This window comes from Electrona antarctica (genome assembly GCF_951216825.1).
Source record: "Electrona antarctica genome assembly, chromosome: 8".
In the NCBI taxonomy this organism is placed as follows: Eukaryota; Metazoa; Chordata; class Actinopteri; order Myctophiformes; family Myctophidae; genus Electrona; species Electrona antarctica.
Window position 1 is genome coordinate 3,826,809 of NC_136789.1, and position 23,528 is coordinate 3,850,336.

The window sequence follows — 23,528 nt, forward strand, 5'->3', positions numbered from 1 at the left end:
GTAGGGAGAGCAACGTGGACTGATCTCATGCTTCCTTCAGTGCATGAGCGTCCAAGCTGCTTTTCACCTGATGGGGGGGAGTTTCCCTGGTTGGACGTAGCGCGTGGAAGGAACACATTATTCCAACCAGCTCCCTTCCCCTCCATCAGGCGCCCTGGCTGGCCAGGGCAGGGCAGTTTAGAGACCAGGATGACTGCATGTTTTTTGTGAGGGTACCTACTACCATGTAGATTTTGTAATTGTCTTAATGGGTCTGAAAGTCAGATTTCTGACTTGGGTTATGGTTTTTAACTAAACTAACTATTGAAGCTGAGTCTAATTGATTTCTGGCACATTACATTTTCATGTTAAACCTTAAGTTCTAAAGGTTTGTCCCACATGGGATACAACACAAAACAGATTCCAGGTAAGAATATGTATAACACAACTTGGGAAAAGGAAAAGAGACCTAATTACTTATACAGCATATCCTTTTCTTTTTGTTATTATTATTATTATTGTAGGAGCCAAAATATACATTTTGTTGTTTATTATATTCTGTTTCTTTTTTTTCCCATGCTTGGTTTTTGATGTGCCACTCCCACTTCCCTTACCCGATTGATGAGCTCCTGCTGTGTGTCTGCTATAAATCACCTTTAATATGTCAGCTGTGTGTCTGGGCGGTGGCATTCAGCCTAGCATTCAGTGAGAGAACAATGGGGGTGAGCTCTGGCTCAATATTTTCTGTTGACCGCTTAATCGTTTAATCCTTTATCTATACGTTTTCATTTATCAACCTTTTCAGTACATTTTTGGACCTCTTTGTTTTGTCAATAAATCACCTTAACTACAATAAGAAGTTTTCTGGATTTGATTGGAAACGTGTCATACAGTTCCTGCCGACAGCTCAGCCTCATAGCACTACTTTTATTTGGTTTGATGGGAAGAAGTAGTCGCTACAACAATTATTATTATTATTCCAGTTTCCATGTCCAATGGAAACTGGAATGAAGAGCTGCTATCCAGTAGGCCTACTTGACTTTGATTTGCTGTAATATTAAAAATGTAAGGAGAGTGGGAGAAAATATTAATCTGTGTGTGTGTGTGTGTGTGTGTGTGTGTGTGTGTGTGTGTGTGTGTGTGTGTGTGTGTGTGTGTGTGTGTGTGTGTGTGTGTGTGTGTGTGTGTGTGTGTGTGTGTGTGTGTGTGTGTGTGTGTGTGTGTGTGTGTGTGTGTGTGTGTGTGTGTGTGTGTGTGTGTGTGTGTGTGTGTGTGATGTGATTGTTGGACAACCCACAGAGGGAGCTGTAGATCAAGTTATCCAATATGGGAAAACTAAAAGGATATATTGGAGATATGGACTGATTCATTTTGACAATGGTGCTAGTGCTAATCCCTTACTTCAGTGGACCATCACCACTGAGGGGGATCCAGGTTGTGACGGTCCCCGACCCCAGTTAAACTCAAATGATCATGGAGAGTTGCAACCAACCATAACTTGAAACCCTTACCATACGGGTCCATTTGGTTTCGAACTACCGTTACAAGTAAAAGTACGGAATTGAAAATGTACTTGAGTAAAAGTACAAAAGTATCGGCATCAAAATGTACTAAAAGTAAAAGTACTCATTGTGCAGAATGTGCCATATCACAAGTTCAAAATGTGTACAAAATAAAATCTCCAAAGTAACTAGTAACTAAAGTTTTCAAATAATTGTAGTGGAGTAAAAGTACAATTTTTGGCTCTGAGGTGTAGTGGAAATTGGAAATACTCAAGTAAAGTACAAATATCTCAAAATTGTAATTAAGTAGGCTACAGTACTTATAAGTAAAAGTAGCCTACTTAGTTACTTTCCACCACTGTCAATACACGAATAGCCTACAACACCATGGAATTGTGGACTTATTCAACGACAACAAAATATTCTAATACAAGTTTTGGGTCTGAGAGGCTAAATGTCATCAAATGATTGTCCGTGGCTTATGCAGATTAATGGACCTTGAAATGAAAAGGATTGAGGAGTACTGAGCACTGTGAGCAGGCTTCAAGCTAGCTCTGGTCCATACTAGCCTAGCCTTACTGCTGCAGGGGGTCCATAGCCTTACTGCTTCTATGATTCTGCCCTGCAAGCAGTAACGCTATGGACCAGAGATAGCTTTAAGCGGACTCTTTAAAATCCTCCGGTAGCCACGCCCCTCCCCCTCCACACACACCTGCTGCAAACAAACAGACACAAGCTCCTTCATTTGGTAGGAAAAAAAAGAGTGAAATAAACATCTTATAATGTAACTTTACACCTCATGGAAGTTGAGTGGAGTAGCTGGGTCCAGTGGGTTGTTAGGAAGTGAAAAGTTGTGTGTGACAGTTTGAAAGAGAAGTTAATTTATCTTCATAACAACTGCTTGGTAGGCCTAATTTGTTTTTATTCTGCAGGTGAGTTAGCTTAAGCTATGTGTGTGTGTGTGTGTGTGTGAGCGTGCGTGTTTGAGTGAGTGTAAGAGGGTGAAATGAACAAACATAAAGGTGCTTGAAGAGCTGTGTGCATGTGTCCTATATATGCATTTATATTTATATCAACTTTATTGTCACATTTTACAAGTAAACAAGTGGGTGAAAGTAGTTTTTGTGCATAGTTCCCATCGAGCCATCGTGTCATTTTTTCAGAATAAATATTTTTGTATAGAATAAATATACAGACACTATGTTTTGTTTGGGGTGTCACTGTACCAAATCCTTGTATGAAACCTCATTCTTAACTAGTGTTTATCAATGATGGTTTAATTGAAAGTGATATTGAACCAGTGTTACAACCTGAATTGCAAATCTAGATTTCTATCTCTCAATTTATTTCAAGGCATACCCTAGCCGCAATTTGCAACTCTAGATTGTTTTATAATGGGATGAATCTAGAGTTGCAATACCCTCCATTGACTCCCCACTCATCCAATTTGGTTTGCGATCTGTTTGTCTTAAACGACGTTAAACTCACCAACATTGCAGCTGTAGTCCAAGCTTGAATTATCCTCTTTCAATCTGCCGAGCTTGTTTTTCATTAAAATCCCCCGTAGACATGTTATGAGCTACAAGAAATTCTGTGCAGGTGATTCTTTTTCTAAGTGCTGGAGTTTGGAAGCACTCGTCGTATGTCACTGAACGGCCCTGCGTACCGCCTGTTTCGAATTTGCACATAATGCAGGAGGCAGCAGCGCGACCCGTTAACAAAAACGAGTGCTTCCAAACTGCAACACTTAGAAAAAGAATCACCTGCAGAGGATGTCTTGACAGAAAGTAGCTCATAACATGTCTACGGTGGATTTTTATGAAAAACGAGCTCGGCAGATTGAAAGAGGATAATTCAAGCTTGGACTACAGCTGCAATGTTGGTGAGTTTAACGTTGTTTAAGACAAGCAGATCGCAAACCAAATTGGATGAGTGGGGAGTCAATGGAGGGTATTGCAACTCTAGATGCATCACATTATAAAACAATCTAGAGTTGCAAATTGCGGCTAGGCATACCCTAGTCCAGGCATCTCCAAAGTCCCCACAGCTTCCTTCCTAAAATGTATTATTTATCCGATATAAAACTAATATTACATATGTACACCTCTACTAGAGGCTGTGTTGTGACAGAAATAGGCGTACTGTATACTAAGTCCCCTCAGCTTCCTTCCTAAAATGTATTATTTATCCGATATAAAACTAATATTAAATATATGTACACATACGTATACTAGGCTGTGTTGTGACAGGATATAATAGGCTATTGTATACTACTAGGCTGTATGGTAACCGGAAGGATGCAGTATACGTATACAGGCTGTGTAAGTTTGTCTGCTGTTGCTAGTTGTGACAGGGTACTCACTACTCAGTATGTGGCTCTTGGTCAGCTCACTTTCTTAATATATTTCTACCTTCCTTACTTATACTCAAAGCTTATGGTGTCTCTCTCAACCTGCTCTACAGGTACACGAGCCAGGGGTATGACCCCAGACCCCCAAGCTCAGTTTCTTCTCAGCCCTGAATCCATCCTGTGACATGCTGTGAATGCTGGACCCTAGAGCCTGCCCTAAATCCCTGACCACTGTACTGTACACACCAGAATGCTATGTTGTGCAGTACTAAACATCCAAGGCTGAGTGAGAATATGGCAGCCATGGTCGGTGCCATTGATACTGGGAGGAAAGTACTGGCCAGCTAGCCAGATGTATGGAGGATGGAGATGACTGGAGACGCCGCTGGAGGGCTCATCATGAACTAGAGAGAGCCCTATCTCTATCCATGGGTTCCACAGTTTGACCCTGGCATCACTTACACAACTGATTAAGTGAAGTAGAAGACCGCTCAAGGTAGGAACTTTGTATTTTGCTTATTTGCTGCTGCTTGTCTTGTATACTGTATGTATAGGGCATAGCAGTGGGCGTGGTTTTCCACTGAAAAATCGACCATTCATTTTTCCCATAGAGATTTACAAACATATTTATATCAATTATTTCTTCTGTGTTTTGTTATGGCTTTCCTGTAGCTAAAGTTAGCTCATAACTAGCTGTTGTTACTCTCTTCGCGCTGCAGCGTTGCAGTGTTTCAGGGCTTAGGAGGCAGCAAGCCAAGCATGGACTAGGTCGCTACTAGAAGCACTAGTGGTTCAGAGTCAGTCAGACTCCCATTGACTTAGGCAGCGTTTTATTGTGTGTTGTTATGGCGGGGATCTAAAAGGGATCTACAGTATTGTGCGTTATGACAGTGTATTAAGTCAGTTGCAGAGGAGGTGGGGATCAAACGGCTGGCTGCTGTGAGCAGGTGCCAGTGTGCCACCAAGTGAAAGAAATGGAAGAGGGGCAACTTTTGCTCACAGTAGCTGGAGCCACCTCATTCACTTACTTTAAAGGGCCTTTCAAACGGGAAGCGAGGAACACACACGTTGTTGCCAGGATCAATGAAAGGTCTGCTCAAGACCTGTCAAAAAAAGTGAAACAGAATCCAGGTCTGGTGAGTCGCGGGCGTGTGCACGAAACGAGCAAATTCAAGGGCCGCGCTCCCGTAAATACACTTGCGTTGTCGCACCGCGACTTCTCTGCACAAAAACGCAGGTCTCATTGAAAATGAACTATAGGCGCGTTATATCGCTTCACGTTTGAAAGGCCCTTAATACATTAAAAACAGACATAGTATTTCAGCCTAATGGTAAATGGTGCATTTATCCAAATCGCTTTACCCATTCACACACCGATGGCGCCGGAAACCATGCAAGGCACCAACAATCTGCACATCGGGAGCAATTAGGGGTTCAACGTCTTGCTCAAGGACACTTCGCCATTAACTGGGAACTTCACAGTTCCCATCCAGCTGCTCTACCAGTCACTCTACCCCTGAGCCACTGCCGCCCTTAAAACTCCTTAGACGCCACCTACCACTAGGGGCGGGTTGATGCCCAGTGCCAGAGAAACTTACGACATGGTCAGATCTTGAGCTCTTGTTGTCTGTGTCGCTTGAACCGGATGTAGGAGTCGGCCATTTCGTGCTGTGCCACTGGCTGTGTTGTGTGGCTCCGATTGGTGTTATTGTCTGCGTGACCTTGAATTAATTTGTTTTATAAGGCCCGCATCGTAGTTTATCTCATTATGAGCCATAAAGGCATTAAAGTTCACGTGCACACGCATGTGAACGGAGGATTTCGGATTTTGGCTGTTTCTGACCTGGATGCTAGCGGCGGCTAGCGACCGAAGCTAATTCAAGGTAATTACATCTTAACGTCTTTGGTAACCTGTGCATTCTTAAATAAAACTCTGCTAATCGTCTGTGGCGTCCAACCTCTAATAATAATATAAGGCCTTCATCAGATAAAGCATAATAAAAGTTTAACAACATTTCCCTTCTTCCAAGTATCTGCATAGACAAATTAAATGTGGCTTTAATCGGATCATGTCAGACGTTCTGGTCACAATTATCATTTGGTGTGGCAGAAATGCAGGGTGAACTTTGGAAGAACTTGTGAAGGGGTCAAAGGTCAGAAATAGCAGATAATTGCCAGACCTAGCTAAGAGTGACTGATGGTTGGACTCAGACAGTGGTCCCGAGGAGGGGTGAGAATGAGGTCAACATCAACGCTTATTCACAGAGTCCCAACCCTGTAGTATCATATTACTCCCTCTCAGGGGTGGAAAGTAACTAAGTACATTTACTTAAGTACTGTATTTATTTATGTATTTAAGTATAATATTGAGGTATTTGTACTTTACTTGGGTATTTTCAATTTCCAATACTTTTACAGTAGTTCTACTCCACTACCTCTCAGAGGCAAATATTCTACTTTTACTCCACTGCATTTATTTAAAAACTTTTGATTATTGAAAAAAATAAAACATGCATTACCCACTTCACCCTATACACATTTCGGCCATTTCAAAATAGCCGATCTACAAGCACATTGTGAGCTTGTAGATCTGTTATTTTCAAAAGATGTTTAAAACTTTGAAAACTTGAAATGGGACATTCTGCATAATGAGTTGGTACTTTAAGGCTGAGCTCACACCTTTAATGCACTGCATTGCTGTTGTTAGTGTCATGGCCGCCCCCAATGCATTTCCAATGGAGGTCACATGGTCTGTTGTATGGCTTTCAGCTGTGTTTCGACTGCGCCCCTCCCCCTCACACAACACAATGTTGTGTCAAACCATGTGACCTCCATTGGAAATGCATTGGGGCGGCCATGACACAACACAACATTCATCCAACAAGCATAGAGCACTGCATTAACCATGTGAGCTCAGCCTAAGCACATTTTGATACCAATGCCTTTGTACTTTTACTCAAGTAAACTTTGAATACCGAACTTCTACTTTGTTCTACATTGCAATATTGATACTTTTACTTAAGTAAAACATGCGAGTACATTTTCCACCACTGCTACAACTGCAGAATGCAGATCCTGTAGGTCTACTAACACGTTTCAGTTGTCTCTTTGTTGAAGGCCTATATGGTTAATTCTCATGCCAACTCCGTGCTTGAAGTCTACGCCTGTGCCCCCGCATCGAGTAAAATAGGGCAGCACATGAGTGGGTGGGAGAGAACTGTTACTGCATTAAGTCATACAGTATTGTGATTGAAATGTGTGCTTGTTCTCCAGACCTCAGCTCTCCCGTTTTTTCCACTGTACTCAGCTGGAAGTAGGGCATTGAGGAGGGGTGTCAGAATTCCTTGAAGGCCTCCGCTCTCTCATTGCACATCTGCACAGTACAATACAGGCCACACTACTAACAGGAACCAGATTCACTAACAAAGCTTGATCTAAAGGTCAAATCCTAGAAGCAGGGGTTGGGAGTACTTACACTGGTGCACAATGGTGCATTTTCTGTGTCAAACTCAGTTTTTGAGTGGTGCAACCACTCCCTTACGGAGCTGTGTGTGGGTGGGTGGCTGGCTGCCTGGGTGCCTGCCTGGGTATGAGCACGAAAACAGCATGGTTGTTTTTCACCACCTGTGCGCAAACACACACGCACATATTAACTGTATATATGATGATTGTCGGGTGTGCCAGTACAGTACAGTGACAGTACAGTACAGTACAGTACAGTACAGTACAGTACAGTACAGTACAGTACAGTACAGTACAGTACAGTACAGTACAGTACAGTACAGTACAGTAGAGGGTACAGTAGAGGGACCGACACACGGTAACTCTGTCATTTCTCAACCGTTTCGAACGCGAGGCGGCACGCCGGAACCGGCACGCCCCTCTGGGCGCGTTCCTGGGGCTCTGGAACTCCCCCCGCCCCACCCACCCCCACCCCAACCTCCGGGGACCCCCACATGGCAACCGGGCCGGCGGGGGGGGAATTCCCCCCCACCCCCCCCGGAACCCCCACACGGAGTTGCACCACTCACTTCACACGGGTGTGATTTTTGTAGTGTTGCTGGATGTTGTTGTTAATGACGACACTAATAACCTGCAGAAATGTAGTGTGGAACTCGGCTGTTTTTAATTAAGTTTGCTGATAATGCATCCAACATGGGCGCTATAATAGAGGCTTACCTCAAAAGCTTGGAGAGTCCGAATATTATGTTAAGATGTGGTGCAGTCATCCTTGTTAACTTAAACCCCCAGGTGAGGATGAGCTCATGATTTGACTTTTCGCTATATCTGGGAAAACGTTTGTGCGTGGATGTGTGCATATACATTGGTCTCCAAGTGGAATGGAATTCCCCTATACTTGCTGCAGCTGTGGTCTAGTTTAGCTTGACTCTCTAAGTTGCATTACTGTGGTCACTGAGCGTAGTATATATCTCTGACTGGCACATTGGCTTGACCCTTCCCATCATATAAAAGACATCTGTTGTTTTTGCAGTATGACTAGTTAACTAAGTCTGACTCACAAGTCACAACACTGTTGTTTATGCCTCTAGATTTGGCAGGCAAGTCTTGTTTTGTCTCCAAACCAGTGCTGTAGTCAGTGCGACAATTATGGAGATGCAAGGTAAGCTTCAACAAGAGAATGAACAACCAAAACCATACTCCAGATATTAGTTATAGGTTAATCTAATAGGTTAATCCAAACTCTATGCCAAAGTACTCTTTGAACTCATTCTCTATTATGCAAGAGTAATATTTAGACCAGCAACTTGCATAATACTGTAGTCAGCGGCTAGCGCATTGGTGTAGCCATGGTCCTATCCATGCTCGTAGTTCACTAACGTAGAATCAACAAGTAGCTTGCCCCTGATGCTTGTTTTTCTGTATTTTATTTTATTTATTATTATTTCATGCATTGTTTCTGGCAGCCTTTCAGCCAGATGTGCAACAGAATGTTTATATTCTGGGCTTTCAGATTTAATTAAATGCATCTGGAGGTGCAAGCCCTAGCCTGCCCCCAAACAACAGCTCCTGCAGTGCAATGCAAATCAAGATTGATTGTTTTCTGGCATGACCTTGATCATGATCTTGACCCTTGGCCTTTTCAACCCTTTACCTTTATCCACTTAAACCTTATTTTTATACTTTGCGTTATGACAGTCTGAGTGTTGTGCTGAAATAGCCCATACATGTACAAGCACATTATATGTTCTGCACCATATTCCTCATAATAGTGCTGACTGTAGTGTTTAATGCAAGTTGCTTGTCTAAATAATACTCTTGTTCCTCGGATAATATGTCAAATTTTGACCAATTTTGTCCAATTTTGACTGTGACCTTGATTATGACCGATGGCATTTTCAACTATAGCCTTCGTCATACAACAGTGTTGCATAAAATAGCTTATCTACGAGCAAGACTTTAGGAGGGAAATCAGTCATTTAAAATGGAATTCATTTCAAAGCTAACCTTCACAATCCTGGGTGTAGGAAGATGCCTTTACCTGGCTTTGATCCCGTGGTCACCTCAAGATTTATTCCTATGTTTTACAGATGCTTGTTACAATTGGCAAAATGTATGGAAAATATTGAAACTCTTTGACTTAAGAGTTACTGTATATGGACCACCACCAATGCAGACAGCAATTTCTGAGTCTTCTTATTGCCAGTGAAATCCCAGACCAGGAGAACAGTCTATACCAGGATGTTCCCATGATATCATAAGAAAGGAAGCTAATTCTGGTAAATGTTCCTGAGATTATATTTGAATAAACTACAAGTGGAAACAATTTGGTGATATACAGTACAGTATTGTCAACTGACAAGAATTCTATAGTTTCCATGGGTGTACTAACTGTACTTATAACATCTATCCTTCTATAAATGCACAGAATCTCTGCGTATGCGACTGCGTGTGTCACTCGAATATCCCCGCATGTGTAAGGAAGGACCCAAGGGAGAGATATGCCGATAGGGAAGTCAGTCAGATCAGTGGTGGACCATGCAGGACTCTCTATAAATCGACGGATCTCTGCAAAATGTGTCTGTGTCCCTTTGTTTTATGTCCACTATTCTGTCTGTCTGTCTGTGTCCTTTTTAAATCATAGTAATTCACATCACTAAAGAAAAAGACATATCTTTCTTTGATGATTTAAAAATACCCTGAAAGAGCTAACTAAAGCGCAGACACACTACATCATAAATCCAATTCCATGTGTGCAAGCCTGGTCAGCCTGCAATGACATGCATAAGATCTGGTCATCCCAGCTTAGTAAGATGTTAAAGGTATATTCAGTGATTTCACTTAATTCAAATATCACTTCTTTTTTTGTTTTGTTGTGATAATCCTCCCTACTATAGAGTGTGCTGACCATATAAGGAGTTTCTCCCTGTCCTCAGTTAACCCCTGAGGGTCAAAAAACCATAGGTTTCGTTTTTGGCTAAGTGGCAAAGCCTTCATCCAATCAGGATAGAGAAGGGCCTTCCGCCAATCATGATCGAGCGGGGGCGGTGCTGTGTGTGTGCTGCTGGCCTGTCGCGTGTCACCCCACTGTAGTGCGTGCATGTACATCTTGTTACCGGGGCGGACCGGGTTTTTTTCCAAAATATTGGCCTGGGCCATGGCTCAATGGTCCAGGCACCTTGGCTGGTAATCCAGTCTGGCAGTGTGCCGCGGGTTCGACTCCCGATCCCGACAGCCTTTACTGCATGTCTTCCCCCCATCTCTCTCCCCATTTCCTGTCAGCCTACTGTCTGTCCCTCCATAAAAAAAATATAAAATAAAGGCGAAAGCCACAAAAAAAAACATAAAAAAAAAAAAAGTTAAACACTTTCAAAGAAATTAGAGAAACGGTTGGATGGCACTTACACCCACCTTCTAATGAGAAAATCTGTCTTGGAAGAGCTAGCCACCCATCGACTAATCTAATATACGGCAACCTTCCCTGTATTTCTTCTTTAAGTGGGCTACTCACACCACTCATGTGGTAAAAAAGGCACAACAACGCCTGTACTGCCTACGGCGCTTGAAAAAGTTCAAGGTCAGCTCCTGAGGTCGTTCTATAACTGCACCATTGAGAGCATCCTAACGGGTGGAACCATTGTGTGGTACGGGAGCTGCACTGTCCGCCAGCAGAAGGCACTACAGAGGGTAGTGAAAGCAGCCCAGCGTATAATTGGAGGTGAGCTTCCCTCCCTCCAGGGAATATACAAAAGCCGATGCGTGGCCAAGGCGAAACGGATTGTTAAAGATGTGCATCATCTCAGCAACAGCCTGTTTGAGCCATCTAGGCGGCCACGGCCATGCAACCGGTTCCTCAGCCTCGCCAGCCGCACACAGAGACTATGGAACAAGTTCTTCTTCTCCGCCATCAGACTCATGAACAGACACTGAACACTACAAGGCCCAGACTATATGGCCATATGTCTAAGGCTTTCTGCATTTTTGCACCTGAGATCTTGCACTTTCAGTAGTTGTGTTTAGAGATGTTAGTTTTAACCTGCACTTAGTTCCTTTATACAGATTATTTGACACTAGACTGTAGCTGTTGTATGGTCTTTTAACGCACAATGAATTTCACGTGCCTTTTACCCTGTAACTGGTATTGTTGACAATAAAGTTGAACCTTGAACCTTCACTAGTCCGAACCAAACGAACACAGTTTGCCGGCCACTGCTACAGAGCTGCCAATGAGGTTATATCTTCCCTCAAAGCAGACCAGAGGTAGAAAACTGTCGTTCCCTGATGTCATCGCTAGGGACACATGCATCAGTAAGCATGAACTGGGGATGGCAATGAAGGACCATGAAAGTCTGGCGTGGCATTGTGAAATCCATGATCTCGACCACGGTCTAAAAATGATGATGATGATCTCCACATGATGAACTAGAAAAAGTGCCCTTCTGGGCACAGGTCTCCACCAGGAGGATAGGAGTGTGTGTGTGATGTTTGGCAAAATGTTTAGGAGCAATATAAACGTGTGTGTGTGTGTGTGTGTGTGTGTGTGTGTGTGTGTGTGTGTGTGTGTGTGTGTGTGTGTGTGTGTGTGTGTGTGTGTGTGTGTGTGTGTGTGTGTGTGTGTGTGTGTGTGTGTGTGTGTGTGTGTGTGTGTGTGTGTGTGTGTGTGTGTGTGTGATTGATTTGTACAAAACGGGTACAAAGCGGGCTACTCCTGAAAAGTTTAGAAGCCAATCGTAGCCAATGAGGGTGGATTATGAGAAATCAAACAAACCCGTCTTGATCACATGACTATGGAGAGCATGTGTACCGATTTGCGTGAAATTTAGATAAAATCTGAAGGAGTAATATAAGAAAATGTGTTTTACATATGTCGGCCTCCTGGTGGCGCTATAAAGAGCAGATGTGAAAAATTCCAGGCAAAGGTTTTTCCTTGGCCTCTAGGGAGTTGGCATACAAAGTTATCCACAGATCCGTGCAGTTAGAGGTAAAAACACTTTTCGGCCAGTTATAGCGCCACCATGAGGCTGAGTTGAAAATGTTCATGTGGCATTTCTTCCTCGGCCTAGTGGGAATGTGCGTGCACAATTTAACGGAAATCAGACGATGTGTTCATGATTTGCAGCATTTTGTTTGAAACTGAGCACTCCTGCCAATCTAAGCCAATCAGGATGGAGTCTGAGAAATCAGAAAGACTTGTTTCGTTGAATGGCTCTAGAGAGACTGTGTACCAATTTGCGTGATGTTTGGACAAAATCTGTAGGTGTACTGTCCAAAAACTTGTTTTGCACAAAGCGGCCTCCTGGTGGCGCTATAACAGGCCGTTCTGGAAATTTTGGGGCAGAGGTTCATCGTTGGCATCCAGGGAGTGTGTGTGCAAAATTTGGCATCGACCGGGTTAACGGTGCCGGAGATTAGCTGTTCACAGACTGAAGGACGGACACACACACACACGGACACACGGACACACGGACGGACGGACGGACGGACGGACGGAGTGCAAAACATACTCTCTCCCCATGCCTTCGGCCTGGTGGAGACACGGACGGACGGACGGACGGACGGACGGACGGACGGAGTGCAAAACATACTCTCTCCCCATGCCTTCGGCCTGGTGGAGACAATTATCAATGGTATTTGAACTACAGCACATATGTTGCTTTTTGAGGGGCACTATCCCCTCCTAGGTCCAGTTTGGAGGGTCTGTGTAAACACAAACATTGTGTTAACACAAACATTGAATGCCATTGACAATGAATGAGTGTTTGAGTGTTTGCTTAAACACAAACATTGTCGGAATGAGATGATGTATGATGATCAATGTATGATGATAAGGGTGGCCCTCACTTCACACAGGTGTGATTTTATGTTAGAATAGTGTTGTCATGTCAGGACACCTACAGTATATAGTAGGTGTCAAAATAAGTAGTAAATAGCAGTAATACTTGTTATGCAATTCCCAATGGTGGTTGTGTGGGCTTCCAGCAGGTGTGACTATACAGTGAAATCAGTTTCTCAGTGGGTCTCTGATCCTTGTGAACATGCTGAAGAGTTTAAGAGCTTCACTAAAGAGGCCTTTGCTTCTAGTGATTTATGATGCAATATATTACACTTGTCAAACTTAAAACCCAAGAAAACTTAAGTCTCCTGAATCTGAGTGAAGTGTTGTTGTTGTTACAGTATGCCGCAGCCTGTCCTGGTAAGCTCAGGACTTCAGATCTGTAGTGAACCCCATGTGATAATCAATGCTGTGTTGTTATACTTCTATCTCAGTACCCTGATGCTACAATAGCATGTGCTAGAACCACATTCGTCACGTTGTTTCTGTTCTGCCAGTGTGCTGTATCGAGTTGCTTTGCTGGTTGTTGACATCTTGCCGCCATGCAGCCATGACTCTGTACCAAGAATGATCTTGCATACAGGGCAGCAGTGGTTCAGGTGGTAGAGTGGCGGTGTTGGAAAGTAACTAACTTTAGTTACTTTCTTATTACTTAAAGTAATATTATTACCTTTTCCAAACTAATTACTTTCACATTTTGAGTAATAATATTACATTAACTGTTTCCCAAAAGTAACTAGTTTCTATTGTCACAAGCCTTGGTGTATTTATTTATAATGGTAGACTGTGTTGGGTTGGAGTTGCATTGCAGGCTGCTGATTCGGTCTTGATCTAGACTTTAGAGCGGATACGGAAACGATGCACACTTGTCTGTACGTGTGAATTATCGGATGTGGAAGGGCGGGCCTTAAACCACCCGGGACAAACTGGGTAGTGTAAAGCCCTAAACCACATCAAAGGGTCACCATGCAACTCCTCCAAACGGTTGCAAGGAGTTAACGCTAAAACCGTCTCAGCCCTTTAGTGTGGTTTGGGCCATTGAATTCCATGCGTTGAATCACTAGGGTCAACGTGGGTCAACGTGCAACAAGACATATCACACCGCAGGGATAGCGCTAAAACCGCCTTGACCCTTTGGTGTGGTTAGGGCTTTAAGACTTTTGGGGACAAAAGATGCAATCACTGGGGGTGGAAAAAAGTGAAGCAAAGTAACAAGTTAATTTTGACAGGGAGTAATATGTAAAGTAATATATATATATATATTAAGTAACTAGTGATGGGTAATATATTATTGTTTTTGAGTAACCTTTCCAGTATAGCGGCGGTTTGGGGTTCCATCCTCGGCTCCTCCTGACGAAGTGTCCTTGAGCAAGACATAGGACCCCTAACTGCGCGTATAACTACTCACTCAGAGTGATAAAACAAAGCATGTCTGTCTGAATTCCCTTTTTCACTAGTGAGATGACGACAGGGGTGAAAGGTGCCTTGCAAGATTCACCATTATGTAACAAGCTAGTAAAGTTTTGTCTCTCCGGAGGACCCGTTCCTAACATGATAGTAGTAGTTATGGGGTGTAGCTCAAAGGAAATGTAAAAAGTGACTCCACCTGTCATTTTAATAAGTAGCCTATGTAAGCCTAGGGCAAAATGGGTGGGCCGAGCAGCTTTGACTTGAACTCTACCCCACCTGAACAGACATGGATGGAGGGCACAAACGCTGCCAGGATTAAAGGGCTGTTCACACTGAGCTCTGTAACTATAACTATAATAACTATATCATTCACCATTGTATTTGTTATAGTTGTGGTGGGAAATCTGCCATCAACTTGACTTACATTGATTTTTAAAACTATAATATGTTTGTAGTTCTAGTGCTCGTGTGAATGGACATTACCACTGCAGTCAACTGTGTAGATCTGTAGGAGGAAAAATACTACCAATGGGGGGGGGGGGGGGGGGGGGGTCTACAAGCTTGTTTTTAATCTTGAATAGTGAAATATGTTTTAAACATTTTAAAAACACAAATCCTGTATGATGTGGGTTTGGGGGTGATGAAAATGTTCACCAATAGAGAAGCACAGGTTATAAAATCATCAAAGCACAACTTTGACGATGATTAGGGCCACTATATTTCCACACTTACTCCAGAGGGCCACATTACTGTCGTAGCAAAAATAGCCGATCTACAGTGCGATGCGTTTTGAGCTTGTAGATTTTTTCTATATTTGAATTGAAATGAATTATTTTTTGCTATTTTTTAATTGGAATCCTGGAAATTATTTTTTAATTTAATTTCAAATGCCTTTCAAATGTCTTTAATTATAGTTATGTTAATACATTGGACATAAAAAAGACAATACCATTTTAATACTAGTAATTAAGCTACTAATTTAGACTGAAGCAATTAAAGCGGGTCATGTTTGCATGTTTGCAATTGTAACAGCTGAAATCAATAATATAATAATATAATATAACAATTAACCTGAGGGCCACATTAAGTGAAGGTGGGGGGTTGGGGCCACCAGTTGCCCATGTATGCTCTAGACTGCAGTCCTGTTGATGTGAATAGCGCTGGGTGCGCCCTACGGGCTGTGTCATCATTGTCTAATGCATTGGAAATGCATTGGGGCGGCCATGACACTACCCAACGAGCATAGAGCATTGCATTAACCGTGTGAGTGAGGCCTAAGGGTGCACTCACACGGTTAATGCAATTCTCTGTGCTCGTTGGATCAATGCTGTGTAGTATCATGGCCGCCCAATGCATTTCCAATGGAGGTCACATGGTTTGACACAACATTGTGTTGTGTGAGGGGGAGGGGCGCATTCGACTGCGCCCCTCCCCCTCATACAACACAATGTTGTGACACTCACAACAAAAATCACTGCATTAACCGTGTGAGCTCAGCCTAAGGGTGCACTCACACCTTTAATGCAATTCTCGTGCTCGTTGGATCAATGCTGTGTAGTATCATGGCCACCCAATGCATTTCCAATGGAGGTCACATGGTTTGACAAAACATAGGGGGAGGGGCGCAGTCGAATGCGCCCCTCCCCCTCACACAACACAATGTTGTGTCAAACCATGTGACCTCCATTGGAAATGCATTGGGCGGCCATGATACTACACAGCATTGATCCAACGAGCACGAGAATTGCATTAAAGGTGTGAGCTCAGCCTAAGGCTGAGCTCACACGGTTAATGCAATGCTCTATGCTCGTTGGGTAGTGTCATGGCCGCCCCAATGCATTTCCAATGGGAGTCACATGGTTTGACACAACATTGTGTTGTGTGAGGGGGAGGGGGGCAGTCGAAACACAGCTGAAAGCCATACAACAGACCATGTGACCTCCATTGGAAATGCATTGGGGGCGGCCATGACACTCACAACAAAAATCACTGCATTAACCGTGTGAGCTCAGCCTAAGGCCTCACTCACACGGTCGCTGCAGATTGCTCTGTGCTTTCTGTATACAAAGGGTGTGACACAGCTTGCCCCAATGCATTTCCAATGGGAGTCACATGGTCTGACACAACACTTGTGTTGTACGAGGGGGAGGGGCGCAGTCGAAACACAGCCGAAAGCCATACAACAGCTTGTAGTCCAAAATGTAGTCCTCAAACCATGTGACTTCCATTGGAAATGCATTGAGGTGGCCATGACACTCACAGCATTCATACAGCAAACATGCAGCAATGCATTAAAGGTCTGAGTGAGGCCTATGTCAGTGGTGGAAAGTAACTAAGTACAGTATGCTACTGTACTTGATTACAATTGTTTTAGGTACTTTTACTTTACTTCAATATTTCCAATTTCCAATACTTTTACTTCTACTCCACTACATCTCTGATTTGATTTGATTTAGTTATTTTGTAAATTTTGATTATTATTACAAAACATAAACCACTTGCCCTATATACATTTCGGGCCATTTGAAAATAGCCGATCTACAAGCTAGGGCTTTCACTTCTAGTGATTTTTACTAGTTGACTAGTTGCCTAGTTTACCAGATCTACAAGCTCACAATGCGTTGCAAATGACGCATTGTGAGCTTGTAGATCTGGTATCATATTCATGTGTCTTCTGCCTACAGCGCAGTAGGCAATCAGACTTGTGTTTTGCTTATGTTTTCTTAGCGACAGGAACATAGTGGTCTTTTTGGAAGAAAGAAATTGAGGGATTTCAGATTGGAGAATGCAACAGTTGTAAATGTCTGATAAGACCACCAAGTTTATTGGCACATGCCTTGAGGACAGATACTGTCTGGGTCAGGTGCCTTATGAGTATTAATCCTTCTGATGATTTTACACACATTTGCCCTAGATATTACCAGTAGGCAGAGAGCCTCAGAGGTCCTGCATATCCATGACTGTGGCTGTGATCATATTCTCAAAGTATGTAGCCTATAGAAGGTGTTCAGTTCAGAAATATGCAAACATTTACTACATACTACATTTTTTGGATTTCCTTTTGTAATGTGTAATGGTTTTCAATCCATTTGACATGTTCCTGGTGTTGGAGCCATGGTATTGCGACTTAACCATAACCTGTAATGGAGTTTCACTCTCTGGAGTTGCATTTCTGCACTTTTAGTATGGCATGATGTTTCACCTTTATGTGTGGCTTGTGGTGAGGGAATGTTTGTAACAGTAATCCTTGGTGCAATGTCAATTGCGATTCCTTAGGTGGCTCCAAACGTTCCTAGGTTATCTCTGGGAATTTGGATAAGACACTGGGCTCTGCATGTATAATACCTGTAATATTCATGTCAAAAAGAGTACAGAGCAGCTGGCTTAGGGTTGACGTGCAACTTGCAATGGGCCTGGTCTACAGGATTCGCTACAAACAAACAAGGGGTCAAATTAATTTCACTCCTATGCCACTAAAATGTGGAACGACGGCCCGGACGGTTAGCTCAATCGTCTGGGCACCTAGGCTGCTGAGCCAGCCTGAAGTGGGTTCGACTCCCGATCCCGATGGCCATTGCCGTATGTCTTCTCCGCCATCTCTCTCCCCATTTCCTGTCAAATTACTTTCAACCTATCAATAAAGGCAGAAAAAGCCCCCCCCCCCTCCCAAAAAAGTGGAACGTCATACCAACAGCCGTTAAAGAGACACTTCACCCTTTTTGCAAAACAACATATGTTAATTACATTTAGAAGATTTAGAACACTTTCCTGGGGTCTTTATGTGTGTAATATGTGGTTTTAGATATTTTAGATTTTAGCAGTGAGCCCAGTGTCTCTGATGTCATCGACACTGGGGTCACTTCCTTCCTGGACTACAATTCCCATAATGCTTTGGTGCACTGCTCCTCCTTGTGGATAGGGGGAGATGTAGTCCAGGAAGTAAGTGAGCCCAGTGTCCATGACGTCAGAGACACTGGGCTCACTGTTAAAATCTAAAATATCTAAAACCACATATTACACACATAAAGACCCCCCTGGAAAGTGTTCTAAATCTTCTAAACGTCATTAACATATATTTTTTTGTAAAAAGGGTGTAGTTTCCCTTTAAGAAATGTGAATCCCCAGCCTCCTTCAAAACCGCTGTCAAAGAGCACTTACAGGCGGCTGCAATTCGAAACTGGCCCCTGTAAAAAAAGGAAAAGGAAGGGGGCCCTCTATTTTTAAGGGGTGCTTGCCCCTTCTATAAACAGCTTTTGTCCCCACACGTCTCAAGATTTGCCATTGACACTGAAAGGGGAATTCGGGTCAAATGTCAGCTAAATCTTGTCCCCGCCCGTCTCAATATTGCCATTGACAATGAACGGAGATATGACGTCAGAATTCCCCTAAATATGACGTAAATTAAACATCAAAACATTAAACGCCATTGACATTGAAGGGAAAACTTACGTCATATGTAAATGAGCAAATCAGCTAACCAATCACATGTTGGGAGCGCTTGGCCAATAAGGACCTTATGTACCTTATGTAGCAATGTCAAATGTCCACTAACATAAATTGATGTACGATGACAAGAGCGCGCCTCTTATATGGTTTTTCTATTGTACAGTGTACACATATTCCTTTTTTTCTAACTGTGTATTTGATGATTTCTTTTCATTGATGTGTATGTTTGTATGTCTTTAAATGTTTTGATGAATTGAAAATGGAGGACCCTGATATAAACAAGCCTTTTCTGGTTTTATCGTCTTAGCCGTTTTTGTATTGACCTGTACCTTCCTTGGACTGTACTCTGTAATCTGTTAATAAAATATTCAATCAATCAATCAATCAATCAATCAATCAATCAAAACCTATATGCTACTATTGGAGGAGACTGTAATATAGTCTAGCCTAATATGGAAATATTCATTAAAGAGGGGAAATACTCTTGCTCTGCAAGCATTTCCTATTACACAACTTGAGTTGCTTACTTGCTTTACAACCAATAGAATTGCACAGTATGCTATATAGTGGAACACCACGCCATATGCTGGAAATATGAAATATGCTGGCACAATCCACAGTCAGCTACACAATGTACTCTTTCACAATGCTCCTTGGCAAAAGTCTGCAGAATGATTTACACACATTGCAAAAGATCACCTGCGTAATCTTATTCTCTATTCTTGTACAATTCATGATAATTAATGATAGCGTTTTGTAACTTGCATATGTTCTTTGAACCTGTACCTTCTGCACAAGATGTCAACACTCGCAAAAGGAACATTCTTTGGTCAAGGTAGACATAATGGTACTATAGGGCTTATTACAACTGTAGGTTGTTTGTAGATTTGCTCCATTAATCCTGATTAACGGTGTGCAAGTTAAGCATTAGTTTAATTGGCTTAAAGAAATAATGATGAGCAGTACTCCTGTACTGTGACGAAGCCGGCAGAGATACTGTATGGCGTAACGGGTGACGCTGATAAGGTAAAGGTGCTGTTGATGTTTATGATACATCGTGGACATTTTCAAGGGATTCAGCTTGTATTTTCTGTATTGACATTCCCGATAATGTCCTGATTGATGTTTTGTTTAATGTAACCAAGACTTAAATGCAGGAATGCTGGTATTGCACAAGCACCCTCAGGCCGATAAGGTACAGTAACAAAGCAAGAAGAGACATCTCTGGTTCTTAGGATAACACAGATGAAACAAGGGGTCCAAAATGAATCGATGCCAAGTTATTACAGAATGTACAGTAGGTGTACTCAGCATTAGGCTGGTTTAGGATGGACATTTTCCCCTTGAATCATGACTCAAGCATTAGTAAGCCATTCTGTGATATCCTCACACTGCCCACAAGGCAGGTGAGGGTCAACCCAGTTGTTGAGGAAGTATTTTCAAATGTTTTGTTTTAAATTATTTATTGTCGCCTTGGATACAATGTGAGTCAAAGCACGCATCCCATTCTCTCTTCAACACAACGGACAAGCAAAAACATTAGTTTTTCCATGGCAAATCATGCATAAAGGCAATGGGATGGTGGGAGTTGCAGTTTACATCAACTGTCCTGATTCTGTGGCAAAAAAGGGACACTCAATCCTCTTAAATGAAATCAGCAGCAGTATCACTGAATCACACTTTGACCTACTGTACATGTATTTCGCATAATGTTATTCTACTAGAATTGCAGGCACGTGTCTGCTTTATCCCGTTAACACTACCTTTAGAAGCCGGAAAAGCATTTTAGATGTTGCTATAGCAACAGGATTTCTTTTACATTTTTTGAATAAAAAATAGAAGATTGTCTGAACTCCAGGTTAGGATTTAGAAGGTGTTTTAGCTATGCCTGTAGCAGTACAGTACAGACTGTACTGTACTGTAGCAGACTGTACTGTACTGTACTGTACTGTACTGTACTGTACTGTACTGTACTGTACTGTACTGTACTGTACTGTACTGTACTGTACTGTACTGTACTGTACTGTACTGTACTGTACTGTGTTGTAGCAGACACACAGCAGTACATGATCATGGTTTAGGGTGGAAAAAAATTACGGCACTCCATCTTTAAGTTTCATGTGCCATGTTCTACTGAAGAAATGAATGATAAATAAATCTAATCATATGGACTTCCATTATAGAATTGAGGTTAAATACTACATTATTTTTAGTTGAGTCACTTCTGTGGCCTATTGCTTACTGTCAGAGCAACACACACAGATGGCCCTATCTTGGGTACGCCTTACCCTTATCCCTAAACTTTGCTATATTTTACTATCTTGAAAAACATTTAAAAATAGTTCTACTAGCCGAACTACATGGACACGTTGTGAGCTTGTAGATCGGCTATTTGAACTAAAATAGTAAAAACGCCAAATAATTTTAGGGATAGGAGGTAAGGGGTGGAGTATAAGATCTATATCTACTCTTCTAGACGGCTTGCTTCTGAGGAGTAAAAACTTTGACTTTTGATCTCTGTCTAGGGCAGGCAAATGCTTCTCTGAATGACACATTTTGCTGTGGTTGTGCATTTCAGAGTTAACTGGGAAGGAGAGGGTGATAACAAAACTTTAAAAGACACAACACGTCACTTAACGTACTTTTGTGGGGTCGTTGTGGACCCACAAATCATGCAGAAAACATTCAGCAGAGAGGGGGGAGAGAGCAAGAGAGAGAGAGAGAGAGAACTGCTCCATGAGTCAGTGTTGGCTTTCCCCCCACTCTTCTCACTGCTATAGAGACAAAGGCTCTGCATTAACTCTTGGCTCCATACAGAGGGACTTTCTCAAAGTTGTTTTTTTGGAAGACCAGCTTTCTACCCTGACCCAACCAATCCCTGAAGAAACCACTGGGAGCCTATTTGCACAAAATAATAAAGCCTCACAAAAATCTGTTCCAAATGCTTTCTGAGTGTTTGTGCTAAGAAGTTTGATAATGTTTGGTCAGTGTCAAAATGCATGTTTTAATGAAAGATTTGTATCTACTATTGGCCATTGTGCTGATCTCCTGCCACAGATACTGATTGTTCCCCACTGGCAAATTCGGAGTGACTTACTGGTCCATTTGGTTACATTTGCACACTCTAAAGAGTTCAATTCACACATGTACATCATACTCTTCTATCATGATGCCTGTTGTGATACCAGGTGCTCATTATGTATTTACATACTACATTACGATGATTGTAGCTAGACTGTACTTAATCTATGTTTAGACTAGTCCAAACCAGATTTTTTTTCCAAGTCAACAGTGAAAAAAACCCACACATGGATGCAGATTTTGGTGAATCGGATTTATAGGGTTTGTATTGTAGGGTTCCTTCCACGTAACACCTGGAAGGAACACATTATTTCAACCAGTTCCTTTCCCCTCCATCAGGCGCCCCGGCTGGCCAGGGGGAGGCAGTTTTAGAGACCAGTATTACTGCATGTTTTTTGTGAGGGTACCTACCCTAGGGGACACGGGGAGAACATGCAAACTCTTTCGCCAATCCCACCATTGTAAACAAGTGTAATGCTTTGGTGTCGTTCACAGTTAACAGTCTTTCTATTGAGTTGTGCTTGAAATGTACTGTAATTCTCCAAACTGTTAATACATTCTTCAATCAATCAATCAGGTATGGGCACTGATAACGCGGAGGAGAAAACACGCCCACAGCGTCCCCAGCGGGAATCGAACCCAGGACCTTCTAGCTGTGAGGCAGAGTGACAGAGTATAAGTTAACGATTACAGTCAGCACTAGAGATCATATTTGAGAAACAAAATCAGATTTGCCTGCAGTCTGAACACAGCCTAAGATTGCATCCAGACTGTAGTATTTTGATCACAATGTGATCTTGGCCAACTCTACGATCTGATACTGAAATTCCCATAACAATATGTAAGCAAAATATTGTGCAAAAATTTTGCCCATTCATACGTGTTACTTCAGATCCTGACATGATTGTATAAGACATATTCAGTGCAATAATGGCCATATACTGTACTGGATATTCTAAAGCATGTCCTGTCAAATTCTGAATACTATCCAGATGGCTGCAGAGATTGCTTTGCATGCATTAATTCAACAAAAAAAAAGTTTATGTCAATCTCAGATGATCCTTAGAATGACAATAAACTAAATCAGTACAGCATGTCAGTTCTGGGCTACTTCCCATTGTCCTCACAGAGTTCATCTGAAGAACAAACTGCCAGGGATACAGATTTGTGTATACTGTATAATATTATACAGCATTGTCTACTGTGATATGCAACTCGGCTTGTAGGCTATACTGTAGGTACCGTATAATGCACAATGAAATGAACCACTTTCAGGGCATTATTGGTGAACATTTCCACAAAATAAATTCATGCAAAAAATGTTGAAATAACAAAAATAACAGCAACATATAAAGCAGGTCTACAAGTTCACAACGTGTGACATTGCAGATTTTACATCTGCTATTTCTGCTATTCGTTGTAGGTAGAGTTGTCTCGATACCATTCTTTTTTTGTTCAGACCGAGTAC